This window comes from Antennarius striatus, chromosome 23 (genome assembly GCF_040054535.1).
Source record: "Antennarius striatus isolate MH-2024 chromosome 23, ASM4005453v1, whole genome shotgun sequence".
NCBI lineage: Eukaryota > Metazoa > Chordata > Actinopteri > Lophiiformes > Antennariidae > Antennarius > Antennarius striatus.
In genome coordinates this window covers 3,260,705-3,282,342 of record NC_090798.1, presented here as the reverse complement: position 1 = coordinate 3,282,342, position 21,638 = coordinate 3,260,705, and the positions used below count along the sequence as shown (strand labels likewise).

Genomic DNA, 21,638 nt, shown 5'->3' with positions numbered 1-21,638 from the left:
AATGGTTTCAAAGCCTGGTTACGGTCAAAAATGCAACCATAAAGTACTGAAAGACACACATTGGCATAACTAATTCCACATCCCATTGTCTAGAATAGAGTCTATTCTAGAGTGTGCTGCATTGGTTTATCTATTTAAGGACCTTATTGGACTGTGTCATTGCATTTTACACTATAAGGGCACCTGAATCAGCATTTTTTTTCCACCTAATGGGTCTTCTGTCTGCTCTGTCCACTGAAGAGACAGCCTAGAGGGCACCCTGTCAGGTCGTCACACTTCAACGCCCCCCCTACAGGCTTTTTAATCACTATTTATCCACCACTGAGGCATCCAAGAAACCCAAAAGGCACTTTTTTTTACACTTTTTTTGTTCATATTGTAGTCAGAACAACAGATGGATGGAAAATCAGCCAATCATCCGTTTAATTTAAAAAGCCGGAGCCAGAGAGTATTTGGTTTTGATTGCCTAAATTAAAATGTCATCGTAACAAATAAAAATGAAGGTAAAATCTAAATCGGTTTCATCGGCTTGTCTGAAGCGCTTCACACACACCTGGAAAACACACACAAATTCAAACATTTGCGCCGACAGAGAGACTGAAGAAACGCGCGAGTCGAGACTTTTCTATGCCATGACACATCGTTTAATATAATTGCAAATTACTGTAGGGAGTCCAGACAAGCCCAAAGGTAGAGAATGACTCGCTCACGCCCTGCTAGCGTGTTGCCATTAACCTTTTGACCCCGCAGGTCAGAGACGAGAATTATTTCCCACGTACTCACACGGCGGAATACGAACATGTTATCACACTTTCAGATGTTAATTTTTTTCGCGCTCAGTCTTTTGACACCTTCCAACAACACACACACACACACACACACACACACACACACACACACACACGTATCTTGTTTATTTCTGTATTCATATATTCAAAGTAGTCATTTGCTTCAGTGCAATGATGTCACCCTGAAGGCCTGATTTTATTGGCTGCTAGGGAAGCATCTCTACATGTTACACTTACAACTTGTACACACTGATTGACGTGCATGTGTGTGTGAATCCACCGACTCATCACCCACGCTAATTAAGAAAACTGATGAAGTGAAGGCAGGGTTTCTGAAAGACCCAATGCAATGTACTGTAAATATGTATTTTTTTGGATAATGTGTGATATCTAAACTGTAAATGTGAAGCTAATGTAAAATGCTTTCAGACTATTGACAGCTTTTGCCTTCAGAGTGGAAAAATCTTCATTATTTGGTGAAAAAAAAGAAAGAAATATCAATACAAATGAGAAGTGACAGAGCTTTATTCTATTTATTTATATGCAGTGTGAAACAAAAAGTCACTGCTTTTTCCTCGTGTACCTGCTGCCGGTGCATAATTACAGCCGGTGGTGACGGCAACACCCACAGTGCTGCTCCCTCAGATCAGTCAGATTCATCATCTGCCTCCTCTAGAGGTAGGCGAGGTGGTGGTGCATTCAAACAGCATGTATAATGCATGCCCATAGAGAGAGAAAGACTTTATGTAGCTCATTTCACTGTATTAATCCTCACTTTTCAATGGCGCCTGGGTACAAATTTTATATTTAAATTGAAGTACAGTTTGTAATGAAATACTGCAACCCAATACCTAAAAAAATGTCACAGTACCTTATATCTTGGTTCTCAGACTGCAATGAGCAGAGGTTAGCAATGTTGTCTCAGAGAAAGAAGTTATGGGTTCTAATCCCACCCCTCAACTGTTGGTGGGCTTTAGACCTTCAGCAACGCTGGAATAGAATTTTGGAATCTTGATAGTTTTAATTATTTAAGTATTATAATAGTATACAAGATGTGATATAAGTACTTACTTGGAACCTAAGCAGTGGACTACATACTGTAGAACCAAGCTTTTAATGTGGCTAGGATGACTTGAGTACTGATTTTGTACGTTCTCTGGTTCTGCTGTGAGACTCTCTGAGAACCAAAAACTTGGTGTCATTGATGGTTTTTATGCAGATGACACCTCTTTTTATTTTGAAGCTCTTTTGTGGCTTCAAAATGGTTTTACTTTCAGACAATGCTAAATTATTTTTGTTTGTTTGCGTTTTTCCATTCTAATGATGAACTTGTGGGACATATTACACATCTATTCTGCAAATTCCTGCACAATTTCCAATTTTTCCTCCCTTTTCTAACTACCTTTCCTCGTTCTGTCTTCAAGTTTAGTAGAAAATGAGAAGTGCCATTGAAAGTTTCATTTTAACAAGGATGCTTTGACCTTGTCCGTCACAATGCAGTGGCTGTTCTCTCCAATTACGTGTGGCTTCTCAACTTCGGATACGGATGGAAATTTATCTCCACTTGTCACTGTGTGAATGATTTTAGTGGGGAATCACCACATGTGTGCTGGTCCCTAGCGTGTGCTGGGCGTAATGTGTATTCATATATTTTTGTGTGCAGTGTGCAAGAGAGGTGTATTTGAATGGGAAAGTGGGGCATTGAGAAAGAACAGTTTTAGGGGGGAAACCTGTGTAATTGCTCCAAAATTTAAAATGTCTCATTGTTGCAGATCTTGAAAAGCTCGAGTTGGTATTTTATTAAGGTTTAAATGTTAATATCTTCAACCTCATATTCAGAGTAGTTTTCCAAAATATTCAAACGATAAAAAGAGGTTACTTCTATTTCAAAATGGGTTCACTCCTGCAAAATGCAGCTCATTAAAAGGTACAAGCCATCGACTCCAGGGTAAAAACTCACTCTTGACCTTGAATGGTGAAGACAATGGAGAGTATTTCAAATTTTCGGCTATCCATCCATCTTCTAATCGCCGCTTTATCTGCCGTAGTGGGTCACGGGGAGCTGGAGTCTATCCCAGCTGGCTTAGGGTGTGGGGCGGGGGGACACTCCAGACGCCAGTGTACCGCGGAGCCACACAGAGACAGACATAGAATAGTCCAGTATCAGTAGATGCACCATTTCACTGATATTTACTGGAATGGACATCAAATGTGATCTAATACTCACCTAGTCCACATACTTTACCAGGTTCTAATGCACATTAATAGTGATTTCTCTAAACTCCAGATTGCACAAGGCATTATGCACCATTTATTTACAGTTATTTAAATATATATATAGTTCCCAATGCTGACATGGCCACTGAATAGCATTCAGAGATGCATGCACTGTGGGCTGCTGACCATGAACCCCAGTTTGCATCCAGCTGAGATCGCACGTCATTCCCCCCTTCCTTTTCCCATCTAGTCTATTTTCAGCCATCTAATAAAAACATAAAATGGCCAACATCAACACTATTAAAGTAATGCTCCGGGGCCTCTGTGGAAAGAAAATATTTGGAAATTCATCACAGAGGGACGTGATGCTTGATACCAGTTCACCATTGATGCAACAAAACTCAAATGCAGTCCTGTTCCGAAGCCTCTCCACCTCAGTGTTCCACTGACCCACAGGCGAGCCGCATTTTTTTTTTATATCCCATGAAGTCACTGATTAGCCTGCAGTCGCATCGATGAAACGTGTGTGTCCAGGCATCCTCATTGTGCATGCTGTGTGTATCTCTGTGTGTATCACACAGCGCCTGCAATGTGGAGGCTGAGACACACGGACGCATCTCAAACACACTCAAGGACGAACGGCACAAAGAAAATATATAAGGTTGTTTTTATTTGTATATGGTTTGAGAAGAAAAGTATTTACTTTCATAGTTCATAGACTTGAACCTTTTTCCATATAATATTCATATAAAACTGTGGAACACATGTTTCCTATAGAGGTTCACATATTGACCAACCAGTTCTACCATGAGCCCAGCAGCATTTACTACAAGTCGATACGGTGTCCCTCCCCACATGCAATCTATATAGTGGTGTGGCGGTGGGGTGGGGTGGGGGGGTCTCAGTGACAGGCCTGCTCCTCTGGATATACAGAAAACTGAAGCTGTCTGTGTTTGCACTTAATATGTGCTGCAACACTGCTGCACTGCGGTGGCACCGAAGGGTTCTAGCGGAATAATGGGTCATGTGTGTGTGTGTGTGTGTGTGTGTGTCTGATCCCAGTTTATCGCCACACAGTTGACAAGCTGCACAATCCGTGGTTCGGTTATGATTAATGGACCAAAAAAAAAAAAAAAAAGCACATTATCCAATGTAGCATAATCCAGAATTATACAGCCAATTTGGTGCCTGGTTCTACTGGGGCATTCCTGCTACCAAAATCCGTCCAATGATAAATAACCTTTGCTTGATGTCAGGAACATCTTCTTGTTCTTCTCCTAATTAGATGAAAGTGTTCACATGTATTTTATTTATTTTTTGACAACCGTGAGCATTTTTCACCACTCCTACTGCTGTAACTTTTTAATTGGCACTTTTTCTAATTTTACCCCCCCGCTTCCACATCTGCCATTCTCGAGTTCCCGCTTGCTCAATTCACCTTCTCACTCAGGTGTATAGTAATTAGTTTAGTGAGGGGCTAGCCTGTCCCATGGGGGGGGTGGGGTGTGGGAGAGGGTGGCGCCACTGGGTAATTATCTTGTGGCTAACAGGCGTAGCAGTGTCGCCAGGGAGTCACGAGTGGAGACCTGCAGTTTGCACCAGACAAGCCAGACAGGTGTTTGTCTCCGGTGGGGTCCTGCTGCGATGTTGTCGGAGCATAAAGAGGGTGGGGGGTGGGGGGGGTGGGGATGCAATGACGAGGTGAGAGGGAGGAAATTGAGAAGTGAGTAGCAGAGGAGGATGATGGCTGGAAGGAATATGTGAAATTGATGGGAAAAAAACCCCCAAAGTGCTACAGGGTCTGCAATGTGTGACTCAAAAATAAATCACTCAAACTGACCTGACTGTTGTTTTGGGAAGAAAAAAAAGTTGTGGGTCTGCATCTGGTTCCCTCGGTTACCATTTATTGGGGGGTAAGTGTTCTGTTTATTCACCACTGTAGTGCATAACAATATGCTCCTGAATGTGGACATAAGCATTGATCACCATAAGTTCCTATCCTGAAAAGTCTAACCTGGAATCTGACATGTTGAACTCATGGAGTTTGTTGGTGACGTATATATTATAATGTCCTCATCGTTTTATCTGTGAGAGACACACATTTTATATTTATCAAAATCGCCCTGGCGATGGAGGACTGATATATTAACAGATAAGGAGAACTGAGTGCTGTCTGTCTGTTTTTCAGATGGTCGGGTATTAGTTTCTGTCTGTAACAGAAAATATCTATTAAATGTTTGCGGAGGGAGTGATGGATAAGATTAAAATGCAGTCGCGCAAAGTTTTAGACGCCATCTATTTCATCTGTTTGTTTTTTTGTCGATCCTGTTGATCTGTCTTTCACGCAGTAACATCAACACGATGTTAAGTACGGAGAAGCAGGAACAGATGAGGGAAGAGGAAAAAACAGTTTGTCACTGTAGCTCGAGGCTAGTCCATGTAAGTACATGCACAAAGCTAAAGCCTTCACATATACGCAAACAAAGAAACACATATAAATATGCAATTTTTTACACCCCCCCCCCCCAACCACCTAAGAGACACACAATCACTTACACACACATAGGCAAATTATTCATTTATTCAGAGAGGGCTGACTCAGGTTGCAGAAATACTCTGCACTGGTCCAGCCCACGCTCCATTTAGCTCATCTGAATGAGTTACTGGGTGTGCAAATGGACAGAGCAGTCACCCCTTCAACAGACTGTGGACATCCTTTCATGGTGGAGGATGCACTGCATTGCCCACTGGTCCGACACCTATTTGACTTCATTACAGTCACCGAGAAAAAAAAAAAAAAAAAAAAAGCCACATATCCTGCCAACTTTTATTCCGCAATGCATTTTTTTTCCAATTAGGATTTTAATTCGAAGGTTTTAACTGAAGCGTAAGTCTGGAGTGAGCGTTCTAAAAAAAAAAAAGCTCATTAGAATAAACAAGCAGACATCCAGGAGTCTTCAAGCACGAAAACAAATGCTGTTTTCTTTGTGACGACATTGATTTCTCTCTCTTTGCAGGATTATTGAAAGTAAATTATTGAAATTATGCTGAATCATTTTGTACGGTTAGATTTTGTTGGTGACAAAGATCCACGACGTGTCTTCTCAAGGTGTTCAATAGGGAGTCAAGCCCTGCATTTGTGGTTCTAAGCTGTGGACACCAGGGTCCTGGGAGAGTGAGCTCCATTACAGATTTGGTTTAGAAAAGAAAAGAAGGTGTGCCACAGGGAGAGTGAGGGCATGATACTGGGAGTTACTGTATGTACCTTTAAAAAGGTACATTACTTCCAGTATCATTATCCAACCTCCCACAGAACTCACCTCCTTTGGCTTCATATTAAATCCATTTTCGATGTCAGCATATTCTAATCCTCACCTTAATCTACACAAGCTCCTTATGTGGGGCTAGATCTCAGATCAGGGGATTTTTCTCCAAAATATACCTTTTCAGTTGTTAACTCTAAAAGATAGGATACTGGACTAAAATTGGGACTTTTGAGCTTCATGGTATTTCTTGAATCTGCTGGGAAATTAATTTTCAATGCCTGCTGTTTTGTGTTACGACCAAACGTTCAAGGCTCCACAAACCACAAAGACAGAACCGATGGGCCCCAAGCTTCCTCACTTCCTCTTGCCCTTGGATCTGTCTCTTCTCCACCAGCTTTTGTAAGCTGAGAATGTGTAGAGGAAAATGTAATAAAGGATAGAGAAGACAAGGGCAGGGTCTATTGATCTGCCTTAATAGAGAAGAGAGGGAGGAAAGTCAAAGTCAGAGGAAGCGGAGGGAAAGTCCATCTTAAAGTTTGTCCTCTCTTGTTATATCAGAGGTGGTCTGGACTTTGGATTAATCTTGTTTTGGAATTGATAAGTTGTTTATTCCTCCCCTTTACCATCCGCTTCCCCATTTCTCTTCATTTCTCTTGTTTTCCCAGAATTTTTGAGTTTTCTTTAGCTCAGTTAGTGATGGATGTGGGGTTGAGTTCTTGATCCTGGTTTTAAGCTTGTTACGTGTGGGTTTTTTTGACCTCTTAACGGAATTTTCGGTCAAAGCACTCTTTCGATCTATTTTCAGACACTCTGACCATTAATGCTCTTTGTGGGCCACATAAAATGATGCGGTGGGCCACATTCGGCCCGCGGGCCTTTGAGTTTGTCACATCTGCTCTAAAAATCATCAAACATTGTTCATACCGGGGTGCTAATTTGAATTTGTGAGGGATTATTTTGCGCTGTGGATGAACACACATGTGAATGATGGTGTGAGTCAGATCACGTTTATTTCCGGTTTGCCGAGGAAACACACACGAGACATCGATGTTACGTCCTCCGCCACATGTCATCCTCCTTATCCCCCCCCATCCCTGATGAGCGGTAACTACTCTAATAATAAATGAACAACACAAGAGCTCAACCTGTTTTTGCTTTGCAAACACACACACACACACACACACACACACACACACACACACACACACACACACACACACACACACACACACACACACACTCGCACACTATGACAAAACCCTGCCAGGCAGATTAATTAGCGATGCTGTTTAGAAATGTACACAGAAGCTTAAACAGTGTGGAAACCTCACCCAACTGTGGCACTCGCAGCTTCCGTCTGTCTCCCTAAAAACACACTCAGCGTTCAGTGTGTGTGGAGTGTGACATTGGTATGCAGCACCAGTCAGGCTCAGGGAGTTATTATTGCCTCAGTCCATTAATGCGCATGATGTCTCTGGAATTCTTTTCATTTTTAATGGACGTTTTCTTCCTCACTTCCCCGTATGTTCGTCCTGGTATAATACCTCCGTGTGCCTTCTGTCTTTCTCCCTCTGTCTCCTGCTTGTCTCTCTCTTAGCCTCTCATTAGATTTAAAATCCCTAATGAAAAACAAACAGGATGAAAAACACCTCCCTTCCCTCCCACCTTCTTCTTCCCCCAGCCTCCATTTTCTCTGTCATTCTTTCTCTGCTCACCTTTTCCCTTCAAATTCAAAGCCTTTTTTTTTTGTTTTCATTTTCCCCTTCCACCTCATCTGGTCTGGCTCACCTGTTCTATGTGTTTCACTCCCCCCACCCCCTTTATATATTTGGTGGGAAGATAGAAATGACAAAGACAAGGACGACGAAATAAGTCTGCTGCAGCAAAATGACGGTAAAAGTAATTTTTGGAAGTGAAGCTGACGTCTAAAATATTTCTAATTTTAGCCGGAGCCATTCTAAGAGGAGCAGAGACACCTGTTGAGACAAAAAAAAAAAAGAATAATATATCTCCTTGGCATAAACATCCTTTTTTTTTTATTTTGCTCATAAACATCGCCGTTACCTTTGCTGTGTCTTTCCTCTTCCTGCATCTCATTTCTCCTTCTTCTCCCCTCTTTTTTCTCATTTCGTCTCTTTTCCTGTCTCTACTGTGGCGATGAATACTGAATCAGTCAGAAACAGACGGTGCGTGGGGTCTCCCCCCGGAGGAGGGCTAAGAACACACACACGTGTGTGTGTGTGTGTGTGTGTGTGTGTGTGCAGACATATGTCAGCGTAAGAAAACCCTCTGGTGTCGAACACGCGCGCGACACCTCAAGCTTGGGATGATTTTGGCGCTGATAAATTCTGACAGTGTAATTTTCTTTATCGGTAAACTGCAGTCACAGAGTCTCAAATAGGTTCTTCACACATTAGTGGAGCCACAGGGATGCTACGAGGAGCAGATGAATGGAAAACACACACACACACACACACACACACACACACACACTGATCATACTCTTAATAATGAGCTTTCTGTGCATGGAACCAAACTCCTCCTCCTCCTCCTCTCCTCAATCTTCCTCTCTTTGCCATGTGTCCTTTCATCTCCATCTCTTACGGCTTCACGCTAAGCATCTTGTCCCCTCTTCTGGGGGGGCTTCACTAGATTAACATTAACTTCAACCCTTTATGTCTGAGTATCTAATTTCCTCTGTTCTGGTGCTGACGTCCCATGTCACCAGATTAAACATATGCTCTAATCATGGAGACATATTTTTTGATATTACATAACAATTGAGATGCTGAGCAGTTTTAATAATGAGGGCGGATGCTCTTCTGTATGTTCTGCGTATGGTTAAATCAAAGGATAGAGAATAATGAATGAAATCTAATGGTTTACACAACAAGGAAATGAAGGGAATATTTATATCATACATCAAATCTTGGAGAAGAAATTTTTCAATTTGGGGATTAGGGATACGGTGAAAGTAAAAATGCTCACCGCAGCCAATCAAGACAGGAAGTGTCACCTCATGTTGATCATGACGTCACATAAACGGCATGACACACACAAAAAAAACCTGAGGAATGAAGGGAGCGATGATTGAGCTGCCCTAAAAACCGAAACATCCCAGCTGGGTTTCAGTAATTATAAAAGTGATTGCTGTCATCTGTATTAATCTGTCAGTCTAATCTATATACAAAATCAAGCACCATTGGTTTCATGTAGATCATCCCGTGTTCGCCACTTAAGTCATCAGTCCTCAGCAAATCTGAATTTCTGCTTGTGTCAACAAGCTGTCGCCTGTTTATCTGCAAGCATCAAAACTTTTGAGACAAAAACCCCCCAAAACAAAACCTCAAATGAATCATTCCACTCCACGGAGGCGGATATCTATTTATAATCCTCATATCTTGTTCTTATTAACTGGAAGATTAACTCAGAATGCGAGCCTTCCGCTTTTTGTGCTTGGAAATGGCAGATGGCCACGATGTTACTCAAACTAGACTCTTAATTTGACTCCATCAGTCTGGCCCTAAGACTGAGCGGCAGCGCGACAAGGGAAGATGTTTGTGTGAAGAGGAAGTCCGTCAAGTCCTGGCATGCCTTTGCATAATTTATTTAAATAAATAGTCTCTGCCAAGACAATGTTAGCGACAAGTCCAAGTTTGTTTTTTGTTTTTTTTGTGAATCCTTGTTTTTCTTTATTTTTATATCGCAAATGATACTTTTAGGCACTGGAGAGATTTTGCATGGAGACCATTTGTCTCTACAAGTTGACGTTTGCAGACAGCCATCGGAATTTGTTACTTTACCAATCTCCTCGAAAACATGATAGATTTGATTAACATTGACAAGTTGATGCTTCCACACTTTGGGCAGGTGCATACCAATAGTACAAAATACAGTAATCCGTAGCTTGTTCGCACTTCGAGATGCACGGCTTTACTACATGGTGGATTTTTAGTAGGTAGTCACGTGATACCGTATGCGCATGCTATTGGTTGACAGTATCCATGTGTGCGCTGCCTTCCGAAACTCGCACAACGCAATGCACTCCCGTATATTAAAGAAACACTTTCTCTAATACAAAAGTCTTATAAACAGTATATAAGAGTGTGGGAAAAGGTAATACAGATAATATCACCTAGTTTAAGGGTAGATCAGGGTCAAAGCTTCAGGGTAGGTCAAAGCTATGCACTAGCTTTGACCATAGATCAAAGGTAAGGTCTATGGCATGTGGCCTTCTCCCTCGTCTTTCTATCTTATCTGTTTCCTGGGTGTACAAAAGTTGAAATTTGACTTTGACCTAGTTTCTCAAGGTCAAGACCATCATCTCATTTTCATCCCCTTTGCTGCCCGAGTAATGTGCTTTTTGTGTCATCTTTCTATCTGCAACGATTGCAAAGATATTTGTTGGACATACGAACAAATGGACGAATACTGACAATCACAATACATCACCGCTTTGAAGTGGGATGTAGTCATCAATCAAAAAAAGTTGCGTAAACTTTCTGTACCCACTTTTTCATAAATCTGCTACTTCAGGCTGAAATCTTTGTTTTAAACCCCGTGGACCTGTCCATAGATACCTTATTTTAATTTGCAGCATTTGGAGAGAAAATCATTTCCAATCTAAAACTATTTTTTTGGGTTATTTATTTATTTATTTATTTATTTATTTATTTATTTATTTATTTATTTATTGGTCTGGAAATATTGGTCAGGACACTGTTTGGGAATAAATGTGCCTGTATAGGAAAAGACGCCTGAAAGGAAAGTATGTGATTTAAGATTACTGCTGAGGCTGTGCATTGATGATAAAATGAGGCGAGGACGAGTCAGCACATAAAACAAATACACGTCATACATTCCCCAAAGCAAGCGCGGTGTTTTCTACGTGTATTATTTATGGTTATCATTACTTCACTATGATGCCATTCCAACCCTGGATGCAACCGAGTAACCGCAGAGTCAAACTGGCCGCTCGTTCGCTCGGAGAAGGTGACACAGGCAAGATGCAGCGATAAACAGGGTTCGCAAATCAGTAGCCAAACGACAGAACTCGTTTTGAGGAGGGAGATATAGAGACTCCTCAGAAAGGTGCCGGGTAAGGACAGCGAATGGATGAAACAAGAAGCTTAGACAAGAGAGACGGCGAGAGATTAATGACGGAAATGTGGGAGAAATTAGAATTTGGAGAATGAGAAGGAGATTTAGAGTCTTGGTCTTTGTAAAGGGATGTGACAAGCAAATAATAAAGGGATTTATGGATGAAGGCTTGAGGTAGAGGAGGGTGGAGGAGGAGTGATTTAAATGTTTTCAGACTTTTTGCCCTCTCTTGGGCCCAAACTCTACAGAAAGTGTGAAAGCAGTGAAGAGGAGCGGGAAAAGAGGACAGTTTGGACAGAAGCGGTCAATGAATGGATTTGTACCTTTCATTAAACTCATATAAATGTTATATTCATACAAGGAGAATGACAGATAACAAGATGCAAGGATGGTTAAAGAAGCAAAGGCGCAGAAAGTATTAATTTTCCACCGCAACCCCTGAGGGAACAGAAAAAAAAAGAATGTGAAGTCACGAGGGGTGAAGAGCAAGAGACTAAAAAAAACGGAATAAATTAACGCCGTCCCTGAAGATGTCGAAAAATCGAGGAACTAAAAGGAAAAATGGGGGTTGAATGATCTTTTGTTCCTGGGCAAAGACGGAAAATTTCCTTATATTTTCATGACTTTCAAGACTACCTTTATTTCCTGCTTGACCTTTCCGTAATGGCGTTCCCGTAGTCTTCTTTTTTTGCATTTAAATTAGACTTAGCATGCAAAGAAACTATGAAAAAGAAAATATAAAAAGAATATACACCGCCGTCTATCATTATATCCTCTGTTTATTGCTGGAGCTACAATGTTCCCTCAAGTATCATTAGTGTCTAACACAACTGAAGCTCTGCCAATCATCGCCGTCTCTAGCATCTGTTTCCTGAGGCTTCGGTTCATTTTTTGATGAATCCATAATCTTTTTGATTGAGGAAAAACATCTATAATTGTGGTGAAATTTCAATGATATCTCTTCTGACTGCTCCGATTCATCCTCACCCTAGGTGCAGATTAGCGCTTTGGCCATGAGTTCATCCTAATCTGCAGGTAAGCATCGTTGTACCGTCACTCCTGCCAAACTGCAAAATTAAAAGTGAATTTGGAACCAAAGGAAACAGCATCAACTTTGAGCTCTTAAAAGTCGGAACTCTCGATCGGTCAGGATGACGGCTGCTTTACTTGAACCAATTTCACTGAATGAACCTAGACTGTGTTTGCACACATTTATTGATTTTCTCCGAGGACGATCTGTCCTCCTTTTCACTTGGGAGAGTGCTGTCTTGAATTCTTACGCTCTTCTATCGACGAGCTGGAGGTTCGTCGACCGTTAAAATGTCCAAAAACAAAGCACACAGGTCCGTCACTGCTATCGCTTCAACTCAGCAATGAACTGATTTTATCAAACGTACTTTAGGTTTGCTCCTGCTACAGACTTTGGATGCACACATCTTCTTTTTCTACACATGATCAAACCGTTGCCACCCTGGCAATGCATCATTTGAAGTTGTTTTTTTTTTATTGTTGGAGTCGCTCACAGAGCTGTCTTCCTCGACTACTTGTGCAAAACTTTTTTCTTTTTTTTTTTACATGTGCAGACAACACACACATAACCGCCCACACATAAAACCGATCATAATAAATCATTTTTATTTCCTGACCTGCCATCTGCGCATACCCGATGCTCAAGGAGAGACATTTCCAGAATCATGTACAGCTCATTTGTTGAAAGAAGGAAACATTCGAGTCAGTATTGAGCTCTGAGGTGCTCCTCCTTTTCCCACTTCTCTGATGCAAACATGCGTGCATTAACCATCATGCAGTATGCCTGACTGCCGTCTCCTCTTTCTTTTATCACCCTACTCACACAAGCACTTTGGATTGTGTATTTATGCATGCAGTTCGACCCGCGCCATCACAATCACAAACACGATCAGGTTAAAAAGGTGGAACAAGAGCCTGAGAGAATATTATCTGTATTGCTCAAGGCTCTTGCAGACTGATCTTTACACACATACACACAGTTAAAAGGGTGTAACAGGCAAGGTCTGACAGAAATTATCTGCTTTGGTCAAGGCCCACAGCTTGACATGCAGAAAGACACTCAGGCTAGTCTACGCAGCATCTTTCTGCTAATGCAATGTGTTTTTTTCATTAGGGCAGAGTCATCGGAGGCAATTACATGGGTCATCCTGGATTTTAATGGAGAAATAATGGAGTTGTGGGGAAGGCAGGAGGAGATAGAGTCAATGATGAGGGTTGGATGGAGAAATGGTTAAGAAAGGAGGAGAAAGTGGCGACTATGACAACGAGGAGAGAGTTGAATAATGGGTTTACATGAAATGTCTCACCCTTCTAAAGCATGACAAAACGCAAACTCATAAAAGAAGTGAAAGCGAGACAGAGAGAGAGAGAGAGACATCCGAATAAATAGTTCTGTCATTCAGCAGGTGTAGACGGTTCTACCGCTGCGGGAAACAACGTTCAAGACATAAGGATTCCTTTTTAGTGCAGCAAATTGGTGAAAAAAGGTATATCTGCCATTGCACCAAAACTTCACTTTCATTTAATGTGAAAAAATTGATAGATAAAAAACTTTTATTTGTTTTACTATAAAATTTAAAGAAAAAAAACATTTTTTTTTTTGCCTTCGCCAGCAGTAACGCAGTACAACTTCTAGAAGCTGGTGGTAATACAGATGCAGGCTGGTTGCAACTTTGAATACAGGAAGTACTAGAGAAGAGATGGAGATGAATAGCTGAATAACACGGAGCGTCTATATGTGATACAACAGTCATTCTATAAATAACATTAGATTTTTTTCCTGGTTTTCCCTGAAGTTCTTTAAATCACAACTTAGCATTTCAGCCACCATTGATTTATTTCAGATGCAGTAAATTACTAGAGCATCTAATCCTGTAAGCAGCATTTTTTTTTTTTGGATGAAATTTAGAACGCATAAAAACAACGTCCCATATTGATTTTTTTTTTTTTTTGTATTAAACATGATTTAATTCTTCAGGTTAAATTAATCTCATGTTGCATTTTAGGCTTCTTAGCAGGAAACGCTGATCTGTCAGGATGTTAGCATTGATTTCCAATAAAGCGTATGATATTCCCTCCTTATGCTTTGTGCGTGAACACGTTGTGCCTGTCTACAGGAACGGTATTGATCGAGCATTGATGACTTAAACGTCTTTAGGGAGATGTAATCCCTGAACAAACTACAATGCAATAAGGAGAGAGCCAATTAAGCAGAGTTACATTTATGCTTGCTGTTGAGTCTGGAGTCTCTATTTTTATATTTTACAGTTTGTACCTTGAGAAAACAATTTAATTCAAATCTATGATGGATGAAGTATTCGCATTTCCTGTATGTGGGATGCAAGACATTCATTTGTGTGTGGGATGGTCCCATCTGTTTTTCAGCCTCATCTCCATCTCTACTCGTCTATCTGAGTTTTTGGCAAAAAATCTTATCTTCCTTCCCTCAGATGCTGCGGCGTATCATAATAAAATCTACCAAACTGCATATCTCTTTCCTCATCTAGTCTAGCTTGTTTTTCAGTTTCAGGTTTCACGTGTTCCTCTTCCACTGAGTCCTGTGCAATAATGCAGGAACAAAGTCCACAGCATCCAACGATTCAACTGTGCCCCTCGTGCCGTGTTTGTGTGTAAGCGTGCGAAGCCTTGACATCTGATCAACACATCTTTTGCACTTACAAGTGGCACTATGGAGCACAACATGACTTTGTCGGGGTGATTTAATTGCTGCTGCTGTCAGCGAGGTGTTACCTAGAGATGTAATTATGCACAAACATTCACAGACGATGCCTGGATGGTTTAATAACCCTCACAATCTGCTCTGTAACATCTCGTACACTGATGTTATTTTTAGATAAGGCAGACTAGAGTTCAAGGCTTCAGAAATGTTTTGAGTTGGCACTGCTGCTAAATCTTCTACTTTTGTCTTGAGAAATCTCGAATCTGGTAATTGATTCTCGTGATATTTTAAAGGAACTCTCAGGATTTTTATAGATCCCGAAGAGTTTGAACCTCCTGTGAGTTTGATAATTAACTTTTAGAATTGTTTTCCAAAATTAATGAGCAAATTCATCAGCTCAGAATGAATCATGGTCACGTTGGTGCTCCCGGAATCTTTTTTTATTAATTTTAAGTTGTTAATTTTAGTTGTTTTATTGGTTACCATTTATATCAACACACATAATCCTTCCACATAATGAAGTGTCTTTATATCTTTATTTATGACACCATTGCACATACCTTTTTTTTATTGTACATATCTGTTTATTGTGTTTAAGTCTGTTCTTTTTTTCCCCCTCTTTGCTCTCTATTTCTTTTTGTGCACTAATCCTTTACAAGTTTATTGTCTGAAGCTGTTGTCGTTCTCATAGTCTCGATGTCGGGTGTTTGACTTGCCATTAACAAAGTTTTTGAATACCGTCTGGTCATACTTGAGTGGATTGAAATGACATTTAGACTTGGTCCTCTTGAGCTCCTTTACTTTGAATAATGAATGTTTTGTGATTAATGCATTCAGGCTTATTAATTAAAGATGGAACATTCTCTTGAATCAATTCATTTGCTGAAGTAAATTTTGTCCCAGACAGTCTGGTGAATGTTAACCTCATGTGTTTTTCTGAGCTCTAAGAAATAAGATGTATTGTCATTTGCAAAGCTACAAGGAAATCTGACACATCACTCATTCGTTAGTGACAAGATTCTAGCCTGAAGACACGACTCTTCTTCCATCAGTATTAAAGTTACCTTGAGGAAAAAGCTATCATTTCAGTGTTTATTTTGATGCATCTTTCCACGCGCAATAAAAATGTCAATGCAGGGAATGGAACCAGAATCTCAACATATTTGCAAAACTACCTGCACACCCCTAAATTTCCAGAACGCCATATGCTTACCTGTGGCTTTAACGCGAAACTCCCAAGTTTCTATAATTCGACGCTTCAACAGCAGTAACTTCAGGCCAACCATCTAATTGCATTTCAATAATTTGCAAAAAACAAAAATGAGATAAAAAGGGAAAAGTTTGACAATTAACATATTGAGAGCTTTCTAACCTCGGAGCTGTTACATCAGAGACTGAGTGTCCCTTTTTTGATATGTTATATAACGACTCTGAGGGCGTCAAAAGCTTTTTAAAGACTGAGCAAAAGCCTGTGTTTCCCAGTAGAGAACACCCAGTGTTGTCTATAATTGTTTCAACCAAACTTTTTCTGATTGGTTCTCAGCATGTTTCATTCTCCCCCCCCCAAAAAAAACTATAGCCTCGCCTCCGCTGGTAACAGGGGATCTAATTAGCGAATTAGCCAACAAATTAACAAACCTTTTCAATTCATTATTTTAAGCAAATTTTTCTCTTCCCAGGCGTGATGTGGATGTTAATTTCCCCATAGAGATATAGGTTGAAAAGTGAACTTTGAAATCTTTACAAGAACTTTTTTTGTTTTTCACACTTGAATGAGTCATAATCACTATAATACATTTTTACTTCTGCTCCATCTGTGGCTTCAACATTTCCTCTGCTGATATTGGCTTCTTGCGTTGGTATCTTATTGTAATAAAAGCGCAGGTCAAAGGTGGCAACCCTGAGGGATGTTAACAGGACTTTGTTTCAGTTTGGCCCTCCAACAATTAACTGGAAAGAGAAACTGAGGGAGACAAAAAAGGAATCAATACACGCAGCTTTTGTCAACGTCGATAAAGATATAGTGTTCTCTGGCTATATAGGACACGCATGAATGCACCAACTCCTAAATAAGACCAATTTAGTCTATCTTTTCTGTGGTTGTTCAAAAATGAACATACATATTGAAGTAAATTTGTGTGTGTTTGTGTGTGTGTGTATGTGTGTGTGTGTGTGTGTGTGTGTGTGTGTGTGTGTGTGTGTGTGTGTGTGTGTGTGTGTGTGCGTGTATGTGTGTGAAAGAGATAGATTTAAAATACCTTTTACCACTTTTTGCTCTTTTTGGGTTCAATTGCAATAATTTAGTGGTTACTTTGAGCTTAAATAGAACACCAGCATCAAATCAGAATTTCATCTTGTCCAAAAATAATAATAAAAATAATAATAATTCCAAAGTGCTAGCATAGCAGACATCCGATAATACATTCAGACAGAATAGAATAAAATATTATGTTATTCCCACCACCAAAGGGAAATTCCCTTCATTACAGCAGCATAGCAGAACTGTAGACAAACAACACGCGCTACACAATACACACTTGGATAATAAATAACAGAGTGGAATATAAATACAATAGAAAATTTACAGATGCTCACATCTACACATCGCTCTAGAACAAATAGTCCCTTCTATGTACAATGCTGGATGTGGTTGGCATATGAAGCCATGTTAGACCGATCACTGTACACATGCAAACAAAAACACAATTTGCACATGGACATAATTTTGAAATTTAGAGACTTATATATGACACGAAAACTATTGATTATTGTTTTGTATTGAAGAGTCATTGCATTCGGAATGAAGGACCACTGATGGATTTCTCTCTTGTACACGGTTTCTGTATTGTCAGTCAGAAAGTATGTAAGTATATGTAATTAAACTCTTTGTGGTACAAAATAGCCTATTACTGCAGCAGCGCCTCGATGTAAACTTGTTTATTGCCTGTTCTATGGGCAGCTACAATAGTTCTGAGTCCTAATCAATTCAGCCGCCGAGACCAATTGGCATATTTTTAAAACGTTATTAATATAGATTATAAGCTGTACTTGAGAGCAATTAAATTAGCAGACATCAATTATATTCCTTAATGCCTTTTTTTTTTTTTTTTTTTTACCATTTTAAAGATGTGTTATAAAGATTTAGAGTTTTGGCCTCTGTGTTAAATCTTGCTCAGCATAAAATGCTGACTGGACTGTTAAAGACGCTCTGTATAAAGAGGAAATAAAGACCATGATGGATTAGAAGAGGTTAACCTCTTAGGATTACTGTGACCTGAGTGAGTGGGAATTAGCGAAAACATATCTCCATGATGGATTCCTCTCAAAGCGGCGCACACTGTAAAACGGAAGAAACATTCAACAGTAAAGCAACGAAGAAAAAAATTTTTGATAAAAACGAAGCCGTGAGCAAACCCTAATGGTGACTTGATTATTGTGATGAATCACCTCGATGTGAGGGAGGCCGTGTATCGTACTGAATAGGAATGCTTCCCCCTGAAGGGAGGAAAATTAGTGCTAATGTAAACATGAGTGGTGATGTGATGCTGGAGCCCGACCCCATTCATTTTCTCCCGGTAGCAAGCTTGATTTTTCAACCAGAACCCTGTTTAATGAGCAACGTGAATATTTTAACTCTCGACTCTAAGCTTAAACTGATGCACAATAATCCCACCTGCTGCTGAAAATTCTCATATTGTCCGTTATACAGAGTGATGAACTCCAAAATAGCATGATGTGGAATTTACTTCAATGTTTTTTAGAACGTTTGGTGATGATTCCAGAAGGGCTGTTTCAGTTTAGAATAAGGAGAAAAAGCTACAGTATTTTCCGCACTATAAGGTGCACCTAAAAGCCTTTCATTTTCCCAAAAACCAACAGTGCGCCTTATAATCCAGTGCACCTTATATATGAGAAAAAGTTTTAAAATAGACCATTCATTGAAGGTGCGTCTCAGTCAGCCGCGCCTTATAATCCAGCGCGCCTTATAGTGTGGAAAAAATGCTATGAAAATGTTGAAGTTGCTGCTATATCCATAATTACTAAATAAATTTAGTGTTTTGACATTATGAAACAAAGAAAAGCACATGTAATCAAAGTGTTGCATCAATAGACACTTAGAAACTCAGATATAGAATGGCACTTTGTTGTATTTAAAGTGCATACAAATGTGTTTTCTGACATTTTATCCTGAGTTAAAAACATTTTTTTGGCTAATACTGCAGTTTGTGGGCAAATAAATTCAAGTTAATAATGTTCCATTTGCCTCGGCCTCAAAACTAACAAAAACGAATGCATTAACGTGTCAGCTTTGTTTCTGAAAGTACATTATCATATTTACCTTCAATGAAATCCAGGGTAGCAGCAAACTGAATGAAGTTGTAGATGTTTAGGAACTCTTCTAAAAGACACACATGTTGTGCTGCTGGCGGTGCCAGAGTTCAAGTCTTGGGGGGGGTGTGTGTGCATGCATTGTTTTGCAAGCTGACAATTCTCCTTTAGAAAATCAAGTTTTTATTTTCCATTGCAGACTGAGAGCCAAGCATCCGACGGTGAGCCCCCTCCAGTCTGAATGAAGGTCCATCCAAAGCGTTCATGAATGCTCTGACAAAGCTCTGAGGCAGCTCATCCAAAAGCAGCTTATTTCATGCCAAAGTCAAACCGCCATCAAGCAAGGGTGAGTAACGGACAGAACAACTCTTTTTTTTTAGAGGTAATAAACAATATTAATATTTGTTAATTGAATCCTAACTCACACAGAAACAGTTCAATGTCATAGAGATATTCTGCTCCTGAGAGCTCAGGGAGAAGCTGTGGGCATGTTTATTGCTGGGTTCAAACAACAACATCAGCATTCATTAAACTGCTGTGTGCCACCATCTGCCCCTGAGCAGGAAAACACCCACATGAAGCAGACTTACAGTACGTACAATACACTCAAATGTTCCCCCCCTCTTGCACATTTCCTAATTATCCCCCTCCAGCAGATGCTTGATTTCCTCTCTCTGCTTCCATCTTTTTCACCTCTGTCTCCTCTCGGCCTCCCACTGCATCAGATGGTGTCTATTTAGGGAGAAATTACCCCTGACACACACACACACACATGCACACACTTTCCTTGTCTCTCTGTCTCCGCCAATGGAACTTTGACTCTATTTCACATTAATAAGCTTGGACGCCTCTCCTGCTTGTGCGCGAGACAAGCTAAATAGTCGATTGTGCGTTATTTATGCAGCAAATCAAATGCGTCTTGCAAAAAAAAACTACAAAAAAAAAAACGCTCGAGAGATTCATGGGTTAATTCCGAAGCGCCCGCTGCTGCAGGTGTCTGGCACAGCCGTGCAGTCAGGAGGATTTTTTTTTTTTTTAGAGTGAAATCAAGTCTGTATGGTTTTAAACAGCCTCATGCATGAGTCTTTTATAGCATTCTGTACTCTTATAACCACCTCCTAGGAGGTGATGTTCTGCCTCATGTCAGATTTTTGTTGATCTGGAGGTTTTTGCTAATATTGCCAGCGGGATCAAAAATTATGAATGGGTCAGGAAAGAACATTAATATTTGTAATGGATCCAACTTAAAGAGCAAATCCATAATTTTCCATTTTTTTTAAACCTGATTTTAATTTCAGATTTATTTGTCTGATTTAAGAAGTAACCGCTCTCTTGATTTTGATGCGTCAAAAAACCGGTACTGACTCCCGTTTCCTTGCTAACTGTGGCGCTGAGGCGGTGCTGAAACACGGTGTACCAGGTCCATCTGGATGTGATGCCCCCGCATTGATGCAGAACACACACACACACACACAGATACACATATAAGCTCTCAGGGAGGAGATGAGAAAGGTCATGTCTCTGGAGTTAATTAGTCTCTCTGGGCTTCAGGTCTGATGAGAGCTCTCGTTTTCAGTCTTCCCTCCACATCTTCCTCTCTCGTCCTCTTCCTTCTTTCTTCTCCCAAACCATGACACATTCTTTAAAATGCTTATCCCCGTGTTTGTGTCCTGCCTTCTTATTTCCCTACAATGTGAATACAGAAACACCTGAGAAACATTCTTTATACGCTTTGATCCTAAAGTCAGAATCAATTTGTTTTGTGGATGCCCAGTGGAGTTACTGAGCTTAATTACACATTCGAAAGGGCAGAATTTGTGAGCTTTAGCTGGAGCGATCGGCCTCTTAAACATGTGTGAGTCAGTGAAGCACCCCACTGGGACATACCATCTCCTTAAATTCAGATCTCATGCATATAGGAGTATTTCTGCACGTATTTACATATATATATATATATATATATATATATATATATATATATATAATGTATTTACAGACAGATATGTGATTTTCAAGAATCCAAATTTAAGTTTCTGACATCCACCTTTTGCTTTTTAGAAATACCAAGTCGATCCTGGACCTCCTCGAATCTGATATTTAAAAATGTGGTGTTTATAGTCTTTATTACCCTTATTTACCTTTATTTATTACCAGAGGACGTTTGTCTGTGTTTGCAGGTGTTGGTTTGTTTTTAGTGGCGTGATTCAAAGAGTTATAAATACATTTTGA

General features: G+C 40.1%; 1 protein-coding gene across 1 annotated transcript in view; it reads left to right on the top strand.

Moving 5' to 3' along the window:
* The window catches only part of htr2cl1 (5-hydroxytryptamine (serotonin) receptor 2C, G protein-coupled-like 1), a 91,898-nt gene that overhangs the window by 24,140 nt on the left and 46,120 nt on the right, over window positions 1–21,638 (top strand). The window contains exon 2 of the mRNA XM_068308872.1: window positions 19,609–19,755. The gene's annotated coding sequence lies outside the window, so the exon portion shown is untranslated. The remainder of the gene's footprint in view (window positions 1–19,608; window positions 19,756–21,638) is intronic.